We start from the raw sequence: 13,391 nt of genomic DNA on the forward strand, positions 1-13,391 counted from the left end.
TTTCCTCCTTTCCCCAAGTATACCCCACATGCCAGGAAAGCAACTGGTAGGAAGGATTCAGTCGATAACCACACCATAGACCTCTAGGAGCCATGTCCAAAAGTTAAGAGGGTCACTTCAGGGGAAAAAAATAGGGCATTTCAAGATGTGATGCTTGCCCTGTGACTGGCATTGAGTTTTTCTAGAAGTCTTTGAGCTGTTAGAAACTGCTAAAGAATAAAGCATCTGACACAGTCAAAAGAATGTCATCTATGCATGTTCAGGTAAAATCTAAACTGAAAAATTGTTTGAATAAACATTGTGACCCTTTTATAATTTTCAACACCATATTCCCCCTTCTGTTTGCTGGACAAGCAGGGCCCCTTTTGTTTTGGTTGATAAACTATGACCTTTTCCAAATGTAGGTTACCACTTTTCCCTCTCTAATGGCTTTTTAAAGTTTGCCAACTTGTGACTTCAGATCTAGTTTATATACCCCTGTTAAATGTCACAAGTTTACCTTCCCTAAATAGCACAATATCCTTCTACTTCTGCTGATCACAAAACCAACTTGCAGTGGAGGAGTACTCTTAGGCTGTATTCATGTAAAAGAGAGCCTGTGATAAGATGTATGGTGAACACTGAGAGTATCTTCAAACTAACTTCCTCCTATGTATAGATGTTCAGAAAATAACAAATGCCATGCTTCAAAATGCTGACTCTAGGAAATGTTTTCCCCAAAAAATTTCAGTGGTGTTTTACTGAAGTCCAGCAAATATGCATTTAAAATGTTAACTCACCTTGTACTCCTGCCATGGATGTATCACAGGCAGAACTTCCTCTGAATAGACTTACAACCAACCTACATGACAAGTGATAAGAACTGAACCCACTTCCACTGCTTATGTTGCACATCTACCCTGTTCATTGATTTTTATATCAGCCACAGAAAGGGATCTGCCAATAGGCCCAGGTTATATTTGCCCAACAGTTCTTTGTCCTTTATAGAATTCTGACCTTCAGTATATCCTAATCCACATTATACTCCAAAAAGTGCCTACCTTTCATACCTTCCCTGTCTTTCCAGTTAAAGGAAACATATTCAGCAAATCATCACAGTATGTACAGAATTGTGACCTCCTCATTTATTTCTCAACCACAATGAGACATTTGATTGATCCATTCTTTGAGGAATAGGAGACAATATCAAATTAAATGTTTGACTGACACCTTGGGGCATGGGCTTATAAACAAGCATCAATAGTTTTGTACAGTAAATTAAGATAGGCAGAAAAAAAAAACTTTCCCAATTCCCCTCCAAATATCCTTGAAAGGCATGTATAATGTTATATTGAAATTCTCACTTCTTAAAAGGAGGAAAACATTGAGAGACTACTGTAGTTTACCAAGAATTCAGGACTCAGAATGAAAAAGGACTAAGCTCTTTGGAAATAATCTCAGAGAGGTGGAAGAAAGTTGTAGATTCTGATTACAGTGCAGAAAGAAATCAAGTTCCTTATTTGTGTGGGGGGAAATGCCTATAACCATCTTGCTTTCTGTTTTGTGAATCTAACCAACTAAGCCTTTTCTTTCATGAAGGTATCTCACAACTTTATCCTTAAAAATTGTTTGCAGCAAAGTACTTCAAAACCTTTCTCTGGTCAAAAACTTCTCTACACTGCTGCCATCCCCCTCCTCAAATCCTGCACCATCTCCACTCCTCAACTCTTACCCTATCTTCCCTTCACAATGGATCATTTGCAGTTTCCAGAATTCTCCATTCTCACTAATACTGCCATGACTCTGCTTATACTCTCCCTTCCATCTGAAGCACTCTGTTTGCTTAGGTATGTCTGCTGGATAAGCTCATTCAACCCCCAAGGCTGACTCATTCTTCCCCAGGAAGCATTCCCATAGCTCACCAATCTTTGCTGGACTCCCCTCATCTCTGATCTTGCAGCAGTGTTTCATGCTTGCATTGTAAACCTTATTACACTCTGCTATAATTTTCTACTTGAGGAAAATGAAATCATGTATAACTTTTGAAGCAGAATTATATAAAAGGAAATGCTATATAAAAGTATGAAAGAATATTAAAATTTAATAACTATAAACAAAAGATTCTGTAAAAACCCTTTTGTTTCCCCTAGGAGCCCATGAACTTTTATTCACTCTTTTCCCCTGTGGTCTCATGAAAGACCTCTGGGTACTCTCCATGTCTGGGAGCTAAGACATCAACTAAAATTACCTCTGCTCACAGCTCATTGGCCACACCCAGCAGCAAAAGAGGTGGGAAACATAGTCTCTTATTATATGACTGCATTCCAAGGTATGCTCAGGAATTCTCAAACTAAAAGGTGAAGAGAAGGAAAGAAGGGATTCTAAAGGACAACTAACTGTAAGTAACTTAAATATTGAGAAAACAATAATTGATATAGAGAACAAATACAGAAATTTACAAATATAGAATTCCAGAAGTTTTTGAACAAAACTTGTAATCATATAATATAGGAAGAACTAGAAAATTCTTGGAGAAATGAAGGAAGAGAGTAAAATCAGAACTTGATTACATTAAATATGTTCCTATTTTATAGGAGCTGATAACTTATCTCTCAAATTTAAAACATGAGTGTTAGACATAACAGCCCCTGAGCTTTTTAACCTCTGGGCTATAAATTAGAAGATACACATCTGCTCTGCTTGTGAAACTCCTCTTGGCAGACAGCAGAAGAGCTCAGCATACACAAAGTGGTTTCCTGAGATTTAACATAGCAAAAGTAAAGATTGCAACAGGACTACGTATTCTGCCAAAACTTCATGAATGCACTCATTTCCCCAATGGCTTCTGTACTTGCTCGGTTTCAGAACAGCATGATCCCAAAAGAAGCAACTTATTATTTAAAAGTAAACATTGAGGATCACATAGAAACATATTTTGCAATAACTGACTTAAACTTTGGTTTCCAAAGTACCTGGGCATTTGGGTTTTCTTCTTACCAGTGCATATCATATTCATGTCAAAAGCATTTTCTTTGACTTACTGACATGATTCTGAATTGGTCAGTCATTGTCTTACAGGAACGTGAAGCAGGACATCACTAGGAACTCTGCTCATCTTGCCTTTCAGGAATCATTTTAAAGAGAAAGGCTGCTATGACAATAATCAACTGTAAGACACACTGAGAGATTCTGAACTCCTGGTTGGAAAGGCTGTGTTAATTTGTTGAGGTGAAAACAAAAATGGTTTGACATGATGAAATAGAAGTATGGCGCAAATACTGTGAATACATGTATATAAATGGAAAAATAATACCTGTTGAAACTATTCCAGGAAAGGGGGTAGAGGGAATAAAGGAGAATGATGGAAGGGGATGAATTCAAGTATGATCTACTTGATATATTGTTAGAACTTTTGTAAATGCCACAATGTACCCCCACCCAGTACTGCAATAATTTAAAAAAAAAAAAAAAAAGGATGAGATAAAATGTCAGCCAGATATTGGGAAAAAAGAAATTTTAATAAAAAGAACAGGAAAGGAAGACAGAGGTAGATACTAAGAGAGAGATAAACAGACATGCATTTTTATGGAAGATTAGATATGGGAAAAGGAAAGTAATCTTCTTAAGAGGCTTGAAACCCAGGACCTCATCCTACTGTTTGTCAATGGAAAGTCATAGTAGTAACTTTACAAAACAAATCATAATACTGTTTAAACTAGTATGTTGTAACTAAATAATCATAAAATCATTCTATAAAACATACTTTTAAATATGTACCTGATTTTATACAAAGGTAAAGAAAATACCTAGAGATCAAAAGTGAAGGGGAAAGTACCACCCAGAGCAGTGATCCTTGGGATGATTTGCAGCCCCAGGAATGCAAAAGACTTAAGTTCTAATACCTGTATAGAGATGGAAAATAGGGAGGTGGAATTAAGACCTTCACATAAAAGTGTAAGATCTTTAACTTCACTGAAAGGATATTTTAGAAAAAAAATTTTTTTACTGGCTTAAGGAAGTAACAAGCTAGTTTTTCTACTTTGGCCCAGGACCTGGGTAGGTGAAATAATCTTCCCTGAAAATGTGTAGCCATTGGCATGTCACACTTGGGTTTAAGGTTCAAACTTGGTTAATGCCTGGTCTAGAATCCCCCAAGTGAGTAAAAACACATAAATAGTTACTTCTGGGGTACCTGGCACAAACAGACACAAAACCTCTCCTACACACCTACTTCCAACATGTGCCAGGCAAGTTGTCAAGCAAATCCCTATGGTTTGTTATGATCCAAAATTATAAAACAGTTAGGGAAACAATTCAGAACAAATCACAGAAGCAGATACTACGAAGAATAATTTTTCTAATTCCAAGATCTCTAGATCACAAAAGTATCAGAATGAAATTAATGTTTAAAAGGCTGAAAAGAGAAATTACAAGCACAAAAAAATATACAAAACATTATCTAAGAAGAGTAGGTATGTGTTAGTCAGTTTTTTGTCACTGTGACAAAATACCTGAGAAAATCAATTTAAAAGAAAATTTAGAAGAAATTAAAATTTAAAAGAAAATTTATTTTGGCTTATGGTCTCAGAGGTTTCAGTCTAGCAAGATCACTTTGGGACTTTAGCAAGGCAGAGCATCATGGCGGGCAGCCCATGGGGGAGTAGACTATTCACCTCATGACAACTGAGGGTGGAGTGAGAGACAGACAGACATACAGAAAGAAAGAAAAGAAGAAGAAGGATTATCATTTCTCGGCCTTTGGTAAGATGAAGTGAAGAAGGAGGAGGAAGAGATGACAGGAGAAGATACACCCTTCAAGGGCATACCTCCCAGTGACCCACCTCCTTCAACTAAGCACCAACTCCCCAAAGGTTCTACCACCTCCCAATAACCCAATAAGCTATGAATTCATCAATGGATTAATTCACTGAAGAGATTAAAGCCCTCATGATCCAGCACCTTCCAAAGTTCCCACGTCTGAATACAGCTACATTTGGACAAAGCCTTCAGCATATGAGACTTTACGGGACATTTCCTAACCAAACTATAACAAGGAAGAGTTTTTAAGGGAAAACAATCCTTCTAGGGATTGAAAGTAAAGGCACTGGAATTAAAAGCTCAATTATTGGCTCAAGCTAAAAGTCATATGCAAAGAATTAGTGAATGAGAAAAGCTATAAGGAAATAATCTAAAATATAGTACAGAGAGATACAGAAATAGAAAATGTGGAAGAGTCATTAAGAATCATGAAAGAAAGAACAAGAAGGTGAAGGCCCAATTAGCCAACTTTAGAAAGAGAATTAATGGAGAGACAATATTTGAAATAATATCTGAATATTTTGCAGAATTTTTCAGAATTGATCAGAAATATGATCCTTGGATACAGAATATAAGGAGTTCAAAGCATAATAAATAAAATGTCCAAATCTTGATTCATTTTAGTGAAACTAAAATACATTCATATGGTGAAACCAGAGATATAGCTATCTTAAAGTAGTTAGGAAAAGTACATTACCTATGAAAAAGAAAGAAAAAAGGAAGGGAGGGATTAAGAGCCAGAAAAAAAGACAGACTAAAGGCAAACTACTTATAATGAATTAAAACCCTGAAGACATGGAATAATTTTCAGAGCATTTCATTTTGAGGCAAACCTCTAACAATTCTGATGGGGTAAATTTTCTGAAATATTTTAAAAAATCAATAGTTTACAACTGAGCATGTAATTGTGGGGTTGACAGTTACTTTCTCTCAGAACCTTCACTATAGGAAAAAAAAGGAAGGAATTAGATATCAGGAAAATGGCAAACATAAAGGTATGCTTAAATCCCTATATAAAATAGCAGTAATGATAATGATTACTATAGATGGTTGTAGTAATTGATTTTATGTGTCAAATTGGCTGAGCTGTGGTGTTCATATATTTTGTCAAACTTCGTTGGTAGTTCTGAAAGGGTATGTTTTGGATGGGATGAACATTTGAAGCAAATTGCCCTTCATAACGTTAGTGTGCCTTATCCAATCACTTTGTGTTGGTCAGCTTTGCCTCACTAAAACAAAATACTTGAGATGATCAACTAATAAGGAGGAAAGATATATTTTGGCTTATGGTTTTCGACATTTCAGTTCATGGTTTCTTAGCCCTATTGCATTTGGGCCTGCAGAAAGGCAGCACATCATGACAGGGTGACAGAAGACGGAACTGTTCAGCTCGTGGAGACCAGGAAGTGAAAGAGAAGAAAGGAGGAAACAGCATTCCTACATCCTCTTCAAGAGCACACACCCAAGGAGCTAATTTCTTTCCACTAAGCTTCACCTCCTAAACTTTTCAGCACTTCCCAATAGCACCACAGCCTGGGGACTGTCTTCAACACATGGGCCTTTGGGGGACATTGAAGATCCAAACTATAGCATAACTGAAATTTTAAGGAAAATACTGACATTCCCCCAGAAGACATTCTGCTGGCAGAGGCCCTTCATCTTCAAACTGCAGCTCTACATATTCTGGGCTTTTAGATTCCACAATTTCATAAAAATCTCTCTCTCCTTTCTCCTCTCTCCTCTCTCTCCTCTCTTCTCTTTTTCTCTCTCTCTCTCCATCCCTCTCTACCTCCCTACACACATACATCCTCACATTCTTTTGGTTCTGTTTCTCTCAAGAACTCCAAATAGCACAGTAGTAGAAAAAGAAAATGACACTAAAATACTAGACAAAAAATGACATACAATAAGAAGGAATTAAACTTATAGGGCTGGTATAAAATTTATGAGAAGTATAAGTATATTAAGCAGATTTAGATTTTATCTTATCAATACATGTTAAATTTTTAATTTAAGCATTAAAAGAATAGGCAGAAAGTATAACTTCTAAACTAGAAAACAATCAAGAAAAGTCAAGAAATACAATGGATGACAGGAAGGAATAAAAATGGGAAATAAAAATAAATCATAATCTATCAGTAATAAATGGACTATGAGCATTAAAGAGGATTGCTAGGTTAGATTGAAAGACTAAAACTGTCCTCTATTCTCCTTAGAATACTGTAGACACATTTGAAACATCAGAACAAAGAAATGTTGAAATTCAAAGGATGAAGAAAGATATGTTGAACAAATACAAATCAAAAGAAAACTGGTATAGCTATATTGATACCAAAATAAATGGAGTTTAAAAGCCAGCTCAGTTAAGGATAAAGGTGGTTATTGCACATTATGATGAAAGGCTCAGTATACCTGGGAGATACGACATTTCTGAATTACATCCACAGTAACAAGATCTCGGACCATATGAAGCAGTGAGACTCAGAGACCATACCAATGTCTTGTATAGGCTTTGACACATTCCAGCAATAGGTTCTTCTGGAAGAAAAATTTGTCTGGCTATAAGAAGACAATATAGTCAGCTATATAACCAAAAAGTTTAAGATGGGAACCATAGAGCTTCACAAATAATGGCCCAATATTTGCAGCAAAGCAAGCATCAGCTGGCTCCATGGAGAAGCAAACTTTTGTTTTTATTAGCGCTCTGAGGCAGGAGTTAGAAACTTGGAATATAAAGGCCTCCCATCTCCCCAGTCTCTCACTTCCACCCTGGCAGTAAGTGAGAACAAAGATAGGTCCTATTTCCTTCAGCTTGGGTCTCAAGATGGTCCCATAGCACACCTAGCTCATTTATGGAATGTGGTCTCCACCCAGGAAGGCTTTGTATCAGTACTTTTTTTATGTTTCAGTATCACTTTAATTACAGTATTCACACATATCTCTTTTTATACTGAAAAAAGAAATCCACCCAATCGTCTTGTCTCTGGAAAGTTCTATTTCCAACCATCATTGAAATCAGGACCCCTGCTCACCCCTCTGGAGAAACAGAAAAGGACCTGGGCCACCACCAGAAGAAGACTGTTGTCCTTGAGAGGGGTCCTGGGGCTCTGACTAAAAGGGGATGCAGAGCAGTAATGGGATTCAGAATGGGGGTAGAAGATACAGAAAGGAGTCTGCTGGAGAACTGAGGCCACAGCTCAACCCAGGAGTCAGAGGCAGGAGAAAGAAGCCATGGAAATTCCTCAGATCACAAATTAAGAGACTTAACTTATGGGCTGGAGATATAGCTCAGTGGTTTAGTGTTTGCCTTGCATACATGAGGGCCTGAGTTCCATCCCCAGTACCATAAAAAAGAGAGAGAGAGAGAGAGAGAGAGAGAGAGAGAGACTCAGCTTAAAGATCTGGTCCCATGATCCCATCCACTTGGACCCAAAGAGAGTCTCTATGTGCCTCCTCAGAGACCAGAACTGAATTACTTGTTCTAAAATGTGGAGCCCAGTTCCAGGTTCCAGACAGAAACCTGTGCTGGCATCAGTACAATGGGGTAGGTGGAGAAGGGGACAGAACATACAGAGCTCAAAGTAACTGGAGAGCAAGTGGGGAGCTGGTGACCAAATCCACAGGAGGGATAGGGATGCGGTTTAGGACAAGAGATTTTTCTGGCTATATCATTGGAAGGAAGCAAACACAAGGAGTTACCTTCACTTCCCTAAAATAGAGAAAGAAAATACAAGGAAGAAACAGTAAAAACCAAAAAAAGAGAAGCCCATCCTTTCCCTCTAGAGACTCCTATAGTAGGGCCAAGAGGAGGGAAGGGTCTGAGTGCAAATGCTATAAGGCCATCAACTTCTCTGGGCCTCTCCCTGGACCTCAACTTCTCCCCTCATCACACACACACACACACACACACACACACACACACACACACACATACCCCTTTATCCAAAGAATTCAGAGCCTGGGTTCAGGGAGCTGAATGCATAAAGGACAAGAGTTTACCTGTTTTCCCCACAGGTAGAGGTCCTAGGAATCACCTCTGAGATGTGTACAGTGAGAAAAGGTAGGGCAGGAGGATATTACCTCTAGTGCAGAGGCAGCACATAATCAGAGGCAGGGAGATGCCAATTTTCTGGACACCACCCAGTCTTGCCCCACCCAACCAAGTCGCAATTCTGTATCAGCCGCCACGTTTGCTTGCTGAATGGCCATTTCTGGATGTGGCCTGACTGGTGACTGTCAGGTCTCCTGAGCCCCTCAACTCACATTGGCCTTTCCCTGAGCCTCAGGAGAGGCCCCAGGTCTTGAGTTATTTAGCCCTGGCCTCCAGCATTCTCCAAGTAATAAGGGTCTTCACAGCTCCTGTGGGGCTCCAACTACACAGTTCACCAGGAAATAGCCTGTCATGCCGAAGACAACCAGGATACCCAAGATGACCAGTGTAATCAGGATCTTTTGAGAGGAGCTCTGGCTGCTCCTAACATCTTGTTCTGTGAAATCTTGGATTCCCAGATTTCTCAGGTCAGACTGGTGCTTTTCCATAAGTTGGCGTATGCCAGAAAGTTCTGTTCTGTTGGCAAAGACCAACAGCAGGCACTGAGGTTTAACCTCAGACTGGGCGAGGAGCAAGGAGCACATGCAAGTCCCAGCCTCAATGTCAGTTTTCTCCTTCCCACAAAGGATTTGGATCAGGTCCTCTCCTTTGTCCTTCTTAAAATCCTCACAGCTGGAGGTCTCATTTAGCTCCTGGCAAATGCCCTGAGTCAGCCTTGCTTCTTTGACTCCTGAGCATTTGATTTCTACCTTGATGGTACTTGGGACAGGAGAAGATGGTGTATAGGGTTCAGTGGGTGATGTCGTCACCAGGGTGGGGCTATTGGTTGAGTAATTTGAAACATTTACAGGTGGCATGCTGGGCTTCAAGGTCATCTCTGAAGTTGATTGTTGACTAGGATGGACACTATGAAGGCCAAAGAGGTCTGTAACTGGACAGATGTGTTTGTGGCCACAGTGGTTGGAGGGATTCCAGAAGTAGATGTGAAGTTGACCATAGTCTCTGAGATGGCTACTGTGGTCTCATTCCTGTCCTGAGAGACAGGGTTGGGTCTTATACTTTCAGGGGTATTGGTGTTGTGGTTTCCTCATTAGATACATTTGTGGAAACTGTTGAAAATATTCCCAGGGTGAATAATTTTGTGGTAATAGCAATCAAGCTGTCCATATTTGTGAACCAAGAGGGCCACAAACTCAGCAAGCAGAGCATGGTCCTTAACACAGAATGTAATAATAATGGTTTGTGAAAGTCCCACATTCATTACAAAAGAAACTTCTTGGTTCCTTTCTTTAGTTAAAAATATACAACTTGACTTCAGAGGTAGCTAAAAGCCTAGACCTGGTTATCAAGTGGTCCTTAGTTCAAACTCTAACTACAACAAATAGGCTATATGAAACTTGGACTGAAATGTTGTATGTCTCTGTTTCTACATTTATTGAAAATAAAATTGTATGTTCAGTCTAAAACACTGAGGACTGCATTTGTCATAAAGCAATCATGGAGAACTATGTATACCAAAAATGATGATGACAGTTTAATGAGTTTCAACCTCATTTAGACACCCTTTTCCCATAACAGCCAAGTTGTGGGGTCAGTGCAGGTGCCCATCAACAGATGAATGGATAAAGAACATTCAGATGCACACACACAGATGCACACACACAATGGAGTCTTATTCAGCCATAAATAAGAACAAAATCTCCCATCCAAATACTAACTAAGCCAAACCCATGAAGAGGGTGGGGGTTTGACTATGGTTGAAGTACTTTATACACATATACGAAAGTAAGATAATGAAACCTGTTAAAAAAATTTTAAAGGGGAGATGAAGGTTGAGAAAGAGTCATAGAGGGAGGAAATTTGATCAAAATATATTATATACATGTATGGAAATACAATTAAACCACTTTATACAATTAATATGTGCTAATAAAAATGAAAAAAGAGCAAAATCATGTTGCTCACAGGAGATGTATGAATCTGAAGAGTATCGCATTAACCACAATAAGCCAGGCTCAGAAAGACAAGTATCACGTGTTCTCTCGTACAGAGAATCTAAAAAAAGAAAAGAAAGGTAGGAAAATAGGAGGGGACTATTAGGAGAGAGGGTGGGAGTTAGGGGGAGGAGTATAATAGAGGAGAGTGGGGATGAATATGGTCACGGTGTGCAATATCCATACATGAAAATGTCACATTGAAACCCATTATTTTGGGTTCAGTGCTACTTGAACCATTACCTTTCTTACCACTTTAAGTCACGCGAAAAGAAGAAAATGCTCTTCTACTTTTCTCTCTTTTGCAGAAAGAACTGAAGATGATGCTTGTCTTCAGGAATCTTCTGGTTCTAATCCGCTTGATTCTATCTCTTGTCACCAGAACAAAAAGAAGCTTCTTGAGTTACAAATAACATGGTCATCAGCCCTCAGTCTGAGTCACACCTTCCATGAAGAAGACATGGTCAACCCAAACAGATGGGAACAACTGCTCTGCAGACACCCTATAAGATTGAAATCTCTTGCCACCCCCATTCCTTATTCCATGGACAACCTTCCAGTAAAGATGGAGGGAATCTTTTGCACACTACAGAACCTCAGCACTGATGACTGCAGTTCCACTCTACACCTGCAGCTGACAGATGAGGCAATTGGTCAAATCTCCTCCATCCCCAAGTAGCTTTCAAATTCAATGCCTTTTAAAGAGGCTTGCAGATTAGGGAGACAAAAGGAAAGGACAGCCAATTCTTTCTCAAAGAGCAAGGAACAAATAAATTTCTTCTATAGGATGACATGTAAATGGGTTGAAAAGGAACATTCATGATGTAAAGAGAAAGAAACGTGGTCTAGCCTATCCATGTCACTTTGTGGGTTTCTTACCTGTGAGTTTTCTGCTCCTAGTTCTTGCCTTTCTTTCCATCAACTTTTGCTTGTTTGTTTGTTTTCAGCACAGATTATTCAAGATATTTACATGGTTGATTAATAAGCAAATCATATCAGAAACAAAATGAATCAGAGGTAATTGATTGGCCTCCTTGAGTACTATTCATTCTGTGTGAACCTCTTATAATACAGCCTGTAAGTGAAAAAGCCAATTCAATTTCTATCCCTCTATTATTTTATTTGACTCTGCAGAAATATATTAGAAAAAGAGAACTTGCTTTCATTTCTTTCCAGCTGGAAGTCATGTAAATATATTCAATATCCATCTATCTTTGAGACACATCTACTTCTGTTTGTATGTTTCTGACTTTCTCTTATTTTGAGTGGCCCATGAACTTATTAACATGGCCACTGTTTATTAACAGTTATTTTGAGGGCCTGCAATAAGAATATCTTTCCTGAAATGGCTGGGCTTCTCAAATTGTAACATAAAGACAAATAATGATTTGATTATTTTGCCCAACCAGCTGCTGCTCCCCTTTGTGAGGAAAACTGTGGGGCTAAACGGATGGACAGATGTAACACATGCACATCTCTTGCAGAGGTTTGCCTCTCAGATCAGAGGGCAAAGTTACCCATTTGTAGCCATAACAATCTGGAATTAAGCTTCATCATAGTTAAAAAGCCAAAGCAGCAAAGTCAGGTGACAGGAAAAAACAGCAGAAGGGGAAGTAATTTTTTTTATTTTGCAGTGCTGGGAATTGAACCCAAGGCTTTGTGCATACTCGGCAAGTGCTCTACCACTTGAGCTACAGTCCCAGCCCAGGTACTACCCTGTGTACCTTTAGTATCAACAGTGAGGCCTGAGATGAACCAGAAGAAAAAGGGCAAGAATCAAAGAAACAGGAAGAGCCTGCTCAATGCTTCATGCCTCATCCAGCAGGTCTTCCCAGGGCACCACAGACCTCCGAGTACTGGCGTCCCATGAGGTAGATCAAAAGGCACCGCTCCTTCCCATCTAGAAGGCAACATGTCCACAGCCACCTGAGCTATTTGTCCAAATGTTTAAAATCTGATTCCTTATTTTGTGTCCAGCCAGACAGCAGTCAAGTTCTAGGAGAGACTTGGTCAATTTCTACAGAACCCTTAATGCTGAGCATGGCACCCTTTCCATCACCTGGGCCTCCTCACTACTAAACTTTCAGTTGCACGTGCAGTTGAGGAGCAGTGTTGGGATGTGCTGACATACCCATGTCGTGACACAAGAGATTATGAATAGAAAGGGCCTCTGCCGAGGTAGATGGGAAAATGCTAATGGCAAGCCTCATGAATCTAATGCCCAAGAAAACTGATATTTATCAGTGTAATAATAACCAAAAATATAATTAAAGAACAATAAACATTTAATCAGCTAGAGAATAACAAGGAACCAAATTCATCACTATTTTCATTAACTAACATTTGTATGGCATTATAGAGTTAAAAACATCCTTTCACATACAGTATTTCATTTGACCTTTGCAGCACTTCTGAAGTATAACAATTACTATGCACACTTGAGGCATCAGAGTGCCAGCTAGACTAAATCCCCAATACCAGACAGTCACTGGAAACTCTCAAACTAGAACACTAGACTTTGACCTCCAAGCTGAATATTTTTCCACTTG

At 39.1% G+C, this 13,391-nt stretch overlaps 1 pseudogene; it reads right to left on the reverse strand.

Moving 5' to 3' along the window:
- Window positions 1-8,974: 8,974 nt before the first annotated feature.
- On the reverse strand, window positions 8,975-10,057 carry LOC109695466 (hematopoietic progenitor cell antigen CD34 pseudogene; annotated as a pseudogene).
- Between the last annotated feature and the right edge of the window lie 3,334 nt (window positions 10,058-13,391).

The sequence above is a fragment of the Castor canadensis genome, chromosome 6 (genome assembly GCF_047511655.1).
Source record: "Castor canadensis chromosome 6, mCasCan1.hap1v2, whole genome shotgun sequence".
Classification (NCBI taxonomy): domain Eukaryota; kingdom Metazoa; phylum Chordata; class Mammalia; order Rodentia; family Castoridae; genus Castor; species Castor canadensis.